Here is a 12413-nt window from a genome sequence, read left to right as displayed (position 1 = left end):
TTGCTTTCAAATATTAGGAATTCATGTATACACAGCTCACAATTAGTGTAGAAAGACTGTAAGTGAGGACTATACTGGTAATGTTTACAATTGAGGCCGAATATCTCTAGCGTCTTTTTGATGAATCAGTTAATATCCTGCCGGTTCCATTACATACTTGTAAGAAAACTGTCTAATTGTGGTAACAGTCTTAAAATACGCAATTAGAGTATCCAGAAATGATTAAAAACTTATAAGAAACCCTTGAGATAAAAGTTAGTAGATTCTTACTACATTTCCTGCTGTTTTCAATCAATGTAATTACCCGTGAAAAGCAGTGAAATGACCAGATAACTGCTTATATTTACAACTCCGGCCACTTTAGCGAGCGTTTTCACTTGAATTTGCTTTCAAATATTAGGAATTCATGTTTATACAGCTCAAATTTAGTGTAGAAAGACTGTAAGTGAGGACTATACTGCTAATGTTTACAATTGAGGCCGAATTTCTCTAGCGTCTTTTTGATGAATCAGTTAATATCCTGCCGGTTCCATTACATACTTGTAAGAAAACTGTCTAATTGTGGTAAAACTCTTAAAGTACGCAATTAGAGTTTCCAGAAATGATTAAAAACTTATAAGAAACCCTTGAAATAAAAGTTACTAGTCTTTCTACATTTCCTGCTGTTTTCAATGGTGGACATTACCCGTGAAAAGCAGGGAAATGACCTGAAAACTGCTAATATTTACAACTCCGGCCACTTTAGCGAGCGTTTTCACTTGAATTTGCTTTCAAATATTAGGAATTCATGTTTATACAGCTCACAATTAGTGTAGAAAGACTGTAAGTGAGGACTATACTGCTAATGTTTACAACTGAGGCTGAAATTCTCTAGCGTCTTTTTGGTGAATCAGTTAATATCCTGTCGGTTCCATTACATACTTGTAAGAAAACTGTCTAATTGTGGGGAAACTCTTAAAATACGCAATTAAAGTTTCCAGAAATGATTAAAAACTTATAAGAAACCTTTGAAATAAAAGTTAGTTGATTCTTTCTACATTTCCTGCCTTTTTCAATCAATGACATTACCCGTGGAATGCAGGGAAATGACCAGAAAACTGATAATATTTACAAATGCGGCCACTTTAGCTAGCGTTTTCACTTGAATTTGCTTTCAAATACTAGGAATTCATGTTTATACAGCTCAAATTTAGTGTAGAAAGACTGTAAGTGAGGACTATACTGCTTATGTTTACAACTGAGGCCAAATTTCTCTAGCGTCTTTTTGGTGAATCAGTTAATATCCTGCCGGTTCCATTACATACTTGTTAGAAAACTGTTTAATTGTCGTAAAACTCTTAAAGTACGCAATTAGAGTTTCCAGAAATGATTAAAAACTTATAAGAAACCCTTGAAATAAAAGTTAGTAGATTCTTACTACATTTCCTGCTGTTTTCAATCAATGTCATTACCCGTGAAAAGCAGTGAAATGACCAGAAAACTGGTAATATTTACAACTCCGGCCACTTTAGCGAGCGTTTTCACTTGAATTTGCTTTTACATATTAGGAATTCATGTTTATACAGCTCACAATTAGTGTAGAAAGACTGTAAGTGAGGACTATACTGCTAATGTTTACAACTGAGGCCGAATTTCTCTAGCGTCTTTTTGGTGAATCAGTTAATATCCTGCCGGTTCTATTACATACTTGTAAGAAAACTGTCTAATTGTGGTAACACTCTTAAAATACGCAATTAGAGTTTCCAGAAATGATTAAAAACTTATAAGAAACCCTTGAGATAAAAGTTAGTAGATTCTTACTACATTTCCTGCTGTTTTCAATCAATGATATTACCCGTGAAGAGCAGGGAAATGACCTGAAAACTGATATTTACAACTCCGGCCGCTTTAGAGAGCGTTTTCACTTGAATTTGCTTACAAATACTAGGAATACATGTTTATACAGCTCAAGTTTAGTGTAGAAAGTCTGTAAGTGAGGACTATACTGCTAATGTTTACAACTGAGGCCGAATTTCTCTAGCGTCTTTTTGTTGAATCATTTAATATCCTCATTGTTCCAGTACATACTTGTAAGAAAACTGTCTAATTGTGGTAAAACTCTTAAAATACGCAATTAGAGTTTCCAGAAATGATTAAAAACTTATAAGAAACCCTTGAGATAAAAGTTAGTAGATTCGTACTACATTTCCTGCTGTTTTCAATCAATGTCATTACCCGTGAAAAGCAGTGATATGACCAGAAAACTGATAATATTTACAAATCCGGCCACTTCAGCGAGCGTTTTCACTTTAATTTGCTTTCAAATACTAGGAATTCATGTTTATACAGCTCAAATTTAGTGTAGAAAGACTGTAAGTGAGGACTATACTGCTAATGTTTACAATTGAGGCCGAATTTCTCTAGCGTCTTTTTGATGAATCAGTTAATATCCTGCCGGTTCCATTACATCCTTGTAAGAAAACTGTCTAATTGTGGTAAAACTCTTAAAATACGCAATTAGAGTTTCCAGAAATGATTAAAAACTTATAAGAAACCCTTGAAATAAAAGTTACTAGTCTTTCTACATTTCCTGCTGTTTTCAATGGTGGACATTACCCGTGAAAAGCAGGGAAATGACCTGAAAACTGCTAATATTTACAACTCCGGCCACTTTAGCGAGCGTTTTCACTCGAATTTGCTTTCAAATATTAGGAATTTAGGTTTATACAGCTCACAATTAGTGTAGAAAGACTGTAAGTGAGGACTATACTGCTAATGTTTACAACTGAGGCCGAATTTCTCTAGCGTCTTTTTGGTGAATCAGTTAATATCCTGTCGGTTCTATTACATACTTGTAAGAAAACTGTCTAATTGTGGTAAAACTCTTAAAATACGCAATTAGAGTTTCCAGAAATGATTAAAAACTTATAAGAAACCTTTGAAATAAAAGTTAGTTGATTCTTTCTACATTTCCTGCCTTTTTCAATCAATGACATTACCCGTGGAATGCAGGGAAATGACCAGAAAACTGATAATATTTACAAATCCGGCCACTTTAGCTAGCGTTTTCACTTGAATTTGCTTTCAAATACTAGGAATTCATGTTTATACAGCTCAAATTTAGTGTAGAAAGACTGTAAGTGAGGACTATACTGCTTATGTTTACAACTGAGGCCGAATTTCTCTAGCGTCTTTTTGGTGAATCAGTTAATATCCTGCCGGTTCCATTACATACTTGTTAGAAAACTGTTTAATTGTCGTAAAACTCTTAAAGTACGCAATTAGAGTTTCCAGAAATGATTAAAAACTCATAAGAAACCCTTGAAATAAAAGTTACTAGAGTCTTTCTACATTTCCTGCTGTTTTCAATGACGGACATTACCCGTGAAAAGCAGGGAAATGACCTGAAAACTGCTAATATTTACAACTCCGGCCACTTTAGCGAGCGTTTTCACTCGAATTTGCTTTCAAATATTAGGAATTCATGTTTATACAGCTCACAATTAGTGTAGAAAGACTGTAAGTGAGGACTATACTGCTAATGTTTACAACTGAGGCGGAATTTCTCTAGCGTCTTTTTGGTGAATCAGTTAGTGTCCTGCCGGTTCTATTACATACTTGAAAGAAAACTGTCTAATTGTGGTAAAACTCTTAAAATACGCAATTAGAGTTTCCAGAAATGATTAAAAACTTATAAGAAACCCTTGAAATAAAAGTTAGTAGATTCTTACTACATTTCCTGCTGTTTTCAATCAATGTCATTACCTGTGAAAAGCAGTGAAATGACCAGAAAACTGCTAATATTTACAACTTCGGCCGCTTTAGAGAGCGTTTTCACTTGAATTTGCTTACAAATACTAGGAATTCATGTTTATACAGCTCAAATTTAGTGTAGAAAGACTGTAAGTGAGGACTATACTGCTAATGTTTACAACTGAGGCCGAATTTCTCTAGCGTCTTTTTGGTGAATCAGTTAATATCCTCACTGTTCCAGTACATACTTGTTAGAAAACTGTCTAATTGTGGTGAAACTCTTAAAATACGGAATTAAAGTTTCCAGAAATGATTCAAAACTTATGAGAAAACCTTGAAATAAAAGTAAGTAGATTCTTACTACATTTCCTGCTGTTTTCAATCAATGTCATTACCCGTGAAAAGCAGTGAAATGACCAGAAAACTGGTAATATTTACAACTCCGGCCACTTTAGCGAGCGTTTTCACTTGAATTTGCTTTTACATATTAGGAATTCATGTTTATACAGCTCACAATTAGTGTAGAAAGACTGTAAGTGAGGACTATACTGCTAATGTTTACAACTGAGGCGGAATTTCTCTAGCGTCTTTTTGGTGAATCAGTTAATATCCTGCCGGTTCTATTACATACTTGTAAGAAAACTGTCTAATTGTGGTGAAACTCTTAAAATACGCAATTAGAGTTTCCAGAAATGATTAAAAACTTATAAGAAACCCTTGAGATAAAAGTTAGTAGATTCTTACTACATTTCCTGCTGTTTTCAATCAATGATATTACCCGTGAAGAGCAGGGAAATGACCTGAAAACTGATAATATTTACAAATCCGGGCACTTTAGAGAGCGTTTTCACTTGAATTTGCTTTCAAATACTAGGAATTCATGTTTATACAGCTCAAATTTAGTGTAGAAAGACTGTAAGTGAGGACTATACGTCTAATGTTTACAACTGAGGCCGAATTTCTCTAGCGTCTTTTTGGTGAATCAGTTAATATCCTCATTGTTCCAGTACATACTTGTAAGAAAACTGTCTAATTGTGGTAAAACTCTTAAAATACGCAATTAGAGTTTCCAGAAATGATTAAAAACTTATAAGAAACCCTTGAGATAAAAGTTAGTAGATTCTTACTACATTTCCTGCTGTTTTCAATCAATGTCATTACCCGTGAAAAGCAGTGATATGACCAGAAAACTGATAATATTTACAACTCCGGCCACTTCAGCGAGCGTTTTCACTCGAATTTGCTTTCAAATATTAGGAATTCAGGTTTATACAGCTCACAATTAGTGTAGAAAGACTGTAAGTGAGGACTATACTGCTAATGTTTACAACTGAGGCCGAATTTCTCTAGTGTCTTTTTGGTGATTCAGTTAGTGTCCTGCCGGTTCTATTACATACTTGTAAGAAAACTCTCTAATTGTGGTAAAACTCTTAAAATACGCAATTAGAGTTTCCAGAAATGATTAAAAACTTATAAGAAACCCTTGAAATAAAAGTTAGTAGATTCTTACTACATTTCCTGCTGTTTTCAATCAATGTCATTACCCGTGAAAAGCAGTGAAATGACCAGAAAACTGCTAATATTTACAACTCCGGCCACTTTAGCGAGCGTTTTCACTTGAATTTGCTTTCAAATATTAGGAATTCATGTATACACAGCTCACAATTAGTGTAGAAAGACTGTAAGTGAGGACTATACTGGTAATGTTTACAATTGAGGCCGAATATCTCTAGCGTCTTTTTGATGAATCAGTTAATATCCTGCCGGTTCCATTACATACTTGTAAGAAAACTGTCTAATTGTGGTAACACTCTTAAAATACGCAATTAGAGTATCCAGAAATGATTAAAAACTTATAAGAAACCCTTGAGATAAAAGTTAGTAGATTCTTACTACATTTCCTGCTGTTTTCAATCAATGTAATTACCCGTGAAAAGCAGTGAAATGACCAGAAAACTGCTTATATTTACAACTCCGGCCACTTTAGCGAGCGTTTTCACTTGAATTTGCTTTCAAATATTAGGAATTCATGTTTATACAGCTCAAATTTAGTGTAGAAAGACTGTAAGTGAGGACTATACTGCTAATGTTTACAATTGAGGCCGAATTTCTCTAGCGTCTTTTTGATGAATCAGTTAATATCCTGCCGGTTCCATTACATACTTGTAAGAAAACTGTCTAATTGTGGTAAAACTCTTAAAGTACGCAATTAGAGTTTCCAGAAATGATTAAAAACTTATAAGAAACCCTTGAAATAAAAGTTACTAGTCTTTCTACATTTCCTGCTGTTTTCAATGGTGGACATTACCCGTGAAAAGCAGGGAAATGACCTGAAAACTGCTAATATTTACAACTCCGGCCACTTTAGCGAGCGTTTTCACTTGAATTTGCTTTCAAATATTAGGAATTCATGTTTATACAGCTCACAATTAGTGTAGAAAGACTGTAAGTGAGGACTATACTGCTAATGTTTACAACTGAGGCTGAAATTCTCTAGCGTCTTTTTGGTGAATCAGTTAATATCCTGTCGGTTCCATTACATACTTGTAAGAAAACTGTCTAATTGTGGGGAAACTCTTAAAATACGCAATTAAAGTTTCCAGAAATGATTAAAAACTTATAAGAAACCTTTGAAATAAAAGTTAGTTGATTCTTTCTACATTTCCTGCCTTTTTCAATCAATGACATTACCCGTGGAATGCAGGGAAATGACCAGAAAACTGATAATATTTACAAATGCGGCCACTTTAGCTAGCGTTTTCACTTGAATTTGCTTTCAAATACTAGGAATTCATGGTTATACAGCTCAAAATTAGTGTAGAAAGACTGTAAGTGAGGACTATACTGCTTATGTTTACAATTGAGGCCGAATTTCTCAAGCGTTTTTTTTGTGAAAGACTCAATAACCTGTCGGTTCCAGTACATACTTTTAAGATAACTGTCTAATTGTAGTATAACTCTTAAAATACGCATTTAGAGCTTTCAGAAATTATTTAAAACTTGTAATAAGCCCTTGAAATAAAAGTAAGTAGGATCTTACTACATACCCTGCCATTTTCAATCACTGACATTACCCGTGGAAAGCAGGGAAATGACCAGAAAACTGAAAAAATTTACAACTCCGGGCACTTTACCGAGCGTTTTCACTTGAATTTGCTTTGAAGTACTAGGAATTCATGTTTATACAGCTCAAAATTAGTGTACAAACACTGTAAGTGAGGTCAATACTGCTTATGTTTACAGTTTAGGCCGAATTTCTCCAGCGTCTTTTTCGTGAATCAGTTAATATCCTGACGGTTCCAGTACATACTTGTAAGAAAACTCATTAATTGAGGTATAACTCTTAAAATACGCATTTAGAGTTTCCAAAAATGATTTAAAACTTGTAATAAGCAATTGAAATAAAAGTAAGTATGTTTTTACTACATACCCTGCAGTTTTCAATCACTGACATTGCCTGTGGAAAGCAGGGAAATGACCACAAATCTGATAATATTTACAAATACGGCCACTTCAGTTAGCGTTTTCACTTGAATTTGCTTTCAAATCCTGGGAATTCATGGTTATACAGCTCAAAATTAGTGTAGAAAAACTAAGTGAGGATTATACTGCTTATGTTTACAATTGAGGCTGAATTTCTCTAGCGTCTTTTTGGTGAAAGAGTCAATAAACTGTCGGTTCCAGACATACTTTTAAGATAACTGTCTAATTGTAGTATAACTCTTAAAATACACATTTAGATTTTCCAGAAATTATTTAAAACTTGTAATAAGCCCTTGAAATAAAAGTAAGTAGGTTCTTACTACATACCCTGCCGATTTCAATCACTGACATTACCCGTGGAAAGCAGGGAAATGAACAGAAAACTGAAAATATATACAACTCCGGACACTTTAACGAGCGTTTTCACTTGAATATGCTTTCAAATACTAGGAATTCATGTTTATACAGCTCAAAATTAGTGTAGGAAGTCTGTAAGTGAGGACTATACTGCTTATGTTTACAATTGAGGCCGAATTTCTCAAACGTCTTTTTGGTGAATCAGTTAATATCGTGACGGTTCCAGTACATACTTGTAAGAAAACTCTCTAATTGTGGTATAAGTCTTTAAATACTCATTTAAAGTTTCCAGAAATGATTTAAAACTTGTAATAAGCACTTGAAATTAAAGTAAGTAGGTTCTTACTACATACCCTGCAGTTTTCAATCACTGATATTACCTGTGGAAACCAGGGAAATGACCAGAAAACTGATAATATTTAAAACTACGGCCACTTTAGCGAGCGTTTTCACTTGAATTTGCTTTCAAATACTAGGAATTTATGGTTATACAGCTCAAAATTAGTGTAGGAAGACTGTGAGGACTATACTGCTTATGTTTACAATTTAAGCCGAATTTCTCCAGCGTCTTTTTGGTGAATCAGTTAATATCGTGACGGTTCCAGTACATACTTGTAAGAAAACTCATTAATTGTGGTATAACTCTTAAAATACGCATTTAGAGTTTCCAGAAATGATTTAAAACTTGTAATAAGCACTTGAAATAAAAGCAAGTAGGTTCTTACTACATACCCTGCCATTTTCAATCACTGACATTACCCGTTGGAAAGCATGGAAATGACAAGAAAACTGAAAATATTTACAACTCCGGGTACTTTAGGGAGTGCTTTCACTTGAATTTGCTTTCAAATACTAGGAATTCATGTTTATACAGCTCAAAATTAGTGTAGAAAGACTGTAAGTGAGGACTATACTGCTTATGTTTACAACTGAGGCCGAATTTCTCGAGCGTCTTTTTGGTGAATCAGTTAATATCCTGACCGTTCCAGCTCATACTTGTAAGAAAACTGTCTAATTGTGGTACAACTCTTAAAATATGCATTTAGAGTTTCCAGGAATGATTGAAATCCTGTAACAAACACTTGAAATAAAAGTAAGTAGATTATTACTACATACCCTGGCGTTTTCAATCACTGACATTACCCGTGGAAAGCAGGGAAATGACCAGAAAACTGAAAATATTTACAACTCCGGGCACTTTACCGAGCGTTTTCACTTGAATTTGCTTTCAAAAACTAGGAATTCATGTTTATACAGCTCAAAATTAGTGTAGAAAGACTGTAAGTGAGGACTATACTGCTTATGTTTACAATTGAGGCCGAATTTCTCAAGCGTTTTTTTTGTGAAAGACTCAATAACCTGTCGGTTCCAGTACATACTTTTAAGATAACTGTCTAATTGTAGTATAACTCTTAAAATACGCATTTAGAGCTTTCAGAAATTATTTAAAACTTGTAATAAGCCCTTGAAATAAAAGTAAGTAGGATCTTACTACATACCCTGCCATTTTCAATCACTGACATTACCCGTGGAAAGCAGGGAAATGACCAGAAAACTGAAAAAATTTACAACTCCGGGCATATTACCGAGCGTTTTCACTTGAATTTGCTTTGAAGTACTAGGAATTCATGTTTATACAGCTCAAAATTAGTGTACAAACACTGTAAGTGTGGTCTATACTGCTTATGTTTACAGTTTAGGCCGAATTTCTCCAGCGTCTTTTTCGTGAATCAGTTAATATCCTGACGGTTCCAGTACATACTTGTAAGAAAACTCATTAATTGAGGTATAACTCTTAAAATACGCATTTAGAGTTTCCAAAAATGATTTAAAACTTGTAATAAGCACTTGAAATTAAAGTAAGTAGGTTCTTACTACATACCCTGCAGTTTTCAATCACTGATATTACCTGTGGAAACCAGCGAAATGACCAGAAAACTGATAATATTTAAAACTACGGCCACTTTAGCGAGCGTTTTCACTTGAATTTGCTTTCAAATACTAGGAATTTATGGTTATACAGCTCAAAATTAGTGTAGGAAGACTATGAGGACTATACTGCTTATGTTTACAATTTAAGCCGAATTTCTCGAGCGTCTTTTTGCTGAATCAGTTAATATCGTGATGGTTCCAGTACATACTTGTAAGAAAACTCATTAATTGTGGTATAACTCTTAAAATACGCATTTAGAGTTTCCAGAAATGATTTAAAACTTGTAATAAGCACTTGAAATAAAAGCAAGTAGGTTCTTACTACATACCCTGCCATTTTCAATCACTGACATTACCCGTGGAAAGCATGGAAATGACAAGAAAACTGAAAATATTTACAACTCCGGGTACTTTAGGGAGTGCTTTCACTTGAATTTGCTTTCAAATACTAGGAATTCATGTTTATACAGCTCAAAATTAGTGTAGAAAGACTGTAAGTGAGGACTATACTGCTTATGTTTACAACTGAGGCCGAATTTCTCGAGCGTCTTTTTGGTGAATCAGTTAATATCCTGACCGTTCCAGTTCATACTTGTAAGAAAACTGTCTAATTGTGGTACAACTCTTAAAATATGCATTTAGAGTTTCCAGGAATGATTGAAATCCTGTAACAAACACTTGAAATAAAAGTAAGTAGATTATTATTACATACCCTGGCGTTTTCAATCACTGACATTACCCGTGGAAAGCAGGGAAATGACCAGAAAACTGAAAATATTTACAACTCCGGGCACTTTACCGAGCGTTTTCACTTGAATTTGCTTTCAAAAACTAGGAATTCATGTTTATACAGCTCAAAATTAGTGTACAAAGACTGTAAGTGAGGTGTATACTACTTATGTTTACAATTGAGGCCGAATTTCTCTAGCGTCTTTTTGGTGAAAGAGTCAATAACCTGTCGGTTCCAGTACATACTTTTAAGATAACTGTCTAATTGTAGTATAACTCTTAAAATACGCATTTAGAGTTTCCAGAAATTATGGAAAACTTGTATTAAGCCCTTGAAATAAAAGTAAGTAGGTTCTTACTACATACCCTGCTGTTTTCAATCACTGACATTACCCGTGGAAAGCAGGGAAATGACCAGAAAACTGAAAATATTTACAACTCCGGGCACCTTAGGGAGTGTTTTCACTTGAACTTGCTTTCAAGTACTAGGAATTCATGGTTATACAGCTCAAAATTAGTGTAGAAAGACTGTAAGTGAGGACTATACTGCTTATGTTTACAATTGAGGCCGAATTTCTCAAGCGTTTTTTTTGTGAAAGACTCAATAACCTGTCGGTTCCAGTACATACTTTTAAGATAACTGTCTAATTGTAGTATAACTCTTAAAATACGCATTTAGAGCTTTCAGAAATTATTTAAAACTTCTAATAAGCCCTTGAAATAAAAGTAAGTAGGATCTTACTACATACCCTGCCATTTTCAATCACTGACATTACCCGTGGAAAGCAGGGAAATGACCAGAAAACTGAAAAAATTTACAACTCCGGGCACTTTACCGAGCGTTTTCACTTGAATTTGCTTTGAAGTACTAGGAATTCATGTTTATACAGCTCAAAATTAGTGTACAAACACTGTAAGTGAGGTCTATACTGCTTATGTTTACAGTTTAGGCCGAATTTCTCCAGCGTCTTTTTCGTGAATCAGTTAATATCCTGACGGTTCCAGTACATACTTGTAAGAAAACTCATTAATTGAGGTATAACTCTTAAAATACGCATTTAGAGTTTCCAAAAATGATTTAAAACTTGTAATAAGCAATTGAAATAAAAGTAAGTATGTTTTTACTACATACCCTGCAGTTTTCAATCACTGACATTGCCTGTGGAAAGCAGGGAAATGACCACAAATCTGATAATATTTACAAATACGGCCACTTCAGTTAGCGTTTTCACTTGAATTTGCTTTCAAATCCTGGGAATTCATGGTTATACAGCTCAAAATTAGTGTAGAAAGACTAAGTGAGGATTATACTGCTTATGTTTACAATTGAGGCTGAATTTCTCTAGCGTCTTTTTGGTGAAAGAGTCAATAAACTGTCGGTTCCAGACATACTTTTAAGATAACTGTCTAATTGTAGTATAACTCTTAAAATACACATTTAGAGTTTCCAGAAATTATTTAAAACTTGTAATAAGCCCTTGAAATAAAAGTAAGTAGGTTCTTACTACATACCCTGCCGATTTCAATCACTGACATTACCCGTGGAAAGCAAGGAAATGAACAGAAAACTGAAAATATATACAACTCCGGGCACTTTAACGAGCGTTTTCACTTGAATATGCTTTCAAATACTAGGAATTCATGTTTATACAGCTCAAAATTAGTGTAGGAAGTCTGTAAGTGAGGACTATACTGCTTATGTTTACAATTGAGGCCGAATTTCTCAAACGTCTTTTTGGTGAATCAGTTAATATCGTGAAGGTTCCAGTACATACTTGTAAGAAAACTCTCTAATTGTGGTATAAGTCTTAAAATACGCATTTAAAGTTTCCAGAAATGATTTAAAACTTGTAATAAGCACTTGAAATTAAAGTAAGTAGGTTCTTACTACATACCCTGCAGTTTTCAATCACTGATATTACCTGTGGAAACCAGGGAAATGACCAGAAAACTGATAATATTTAAAACTACGGCCACTTTAGCGAGCGTTTTCACTTGAATTTGCTTTCAAATACTAGGAATTCATGGTTATACAGCTCAAAATTAGTGTAGGAAGACTGTGAGGACTATACTGCTTATGTTTACAATTTAAGCCGAATTTCTCGAGCGTCTTTTTGGTGAATCAGTTAATATCGTAACGGTTCCAGTACATACTTGTAAGAAAACTCATTAATTGTGGT

The sequence above is a fragment of the Myotis nattereri genome (genome assembly GCF_964212035.1).
Source record: "Myotis nattereri genome assembly, chromosome: 8".
NCBI classification, from domain to species: domain Eukaryota; kingdom Metazoa; phylum Chordata; class Mammalia; order Chiroptera; family Vespertilionidae; genus Myotis; species Myotis nattereri.
This window is presented reverse-complemented; position numbering follows the sequence as displayed.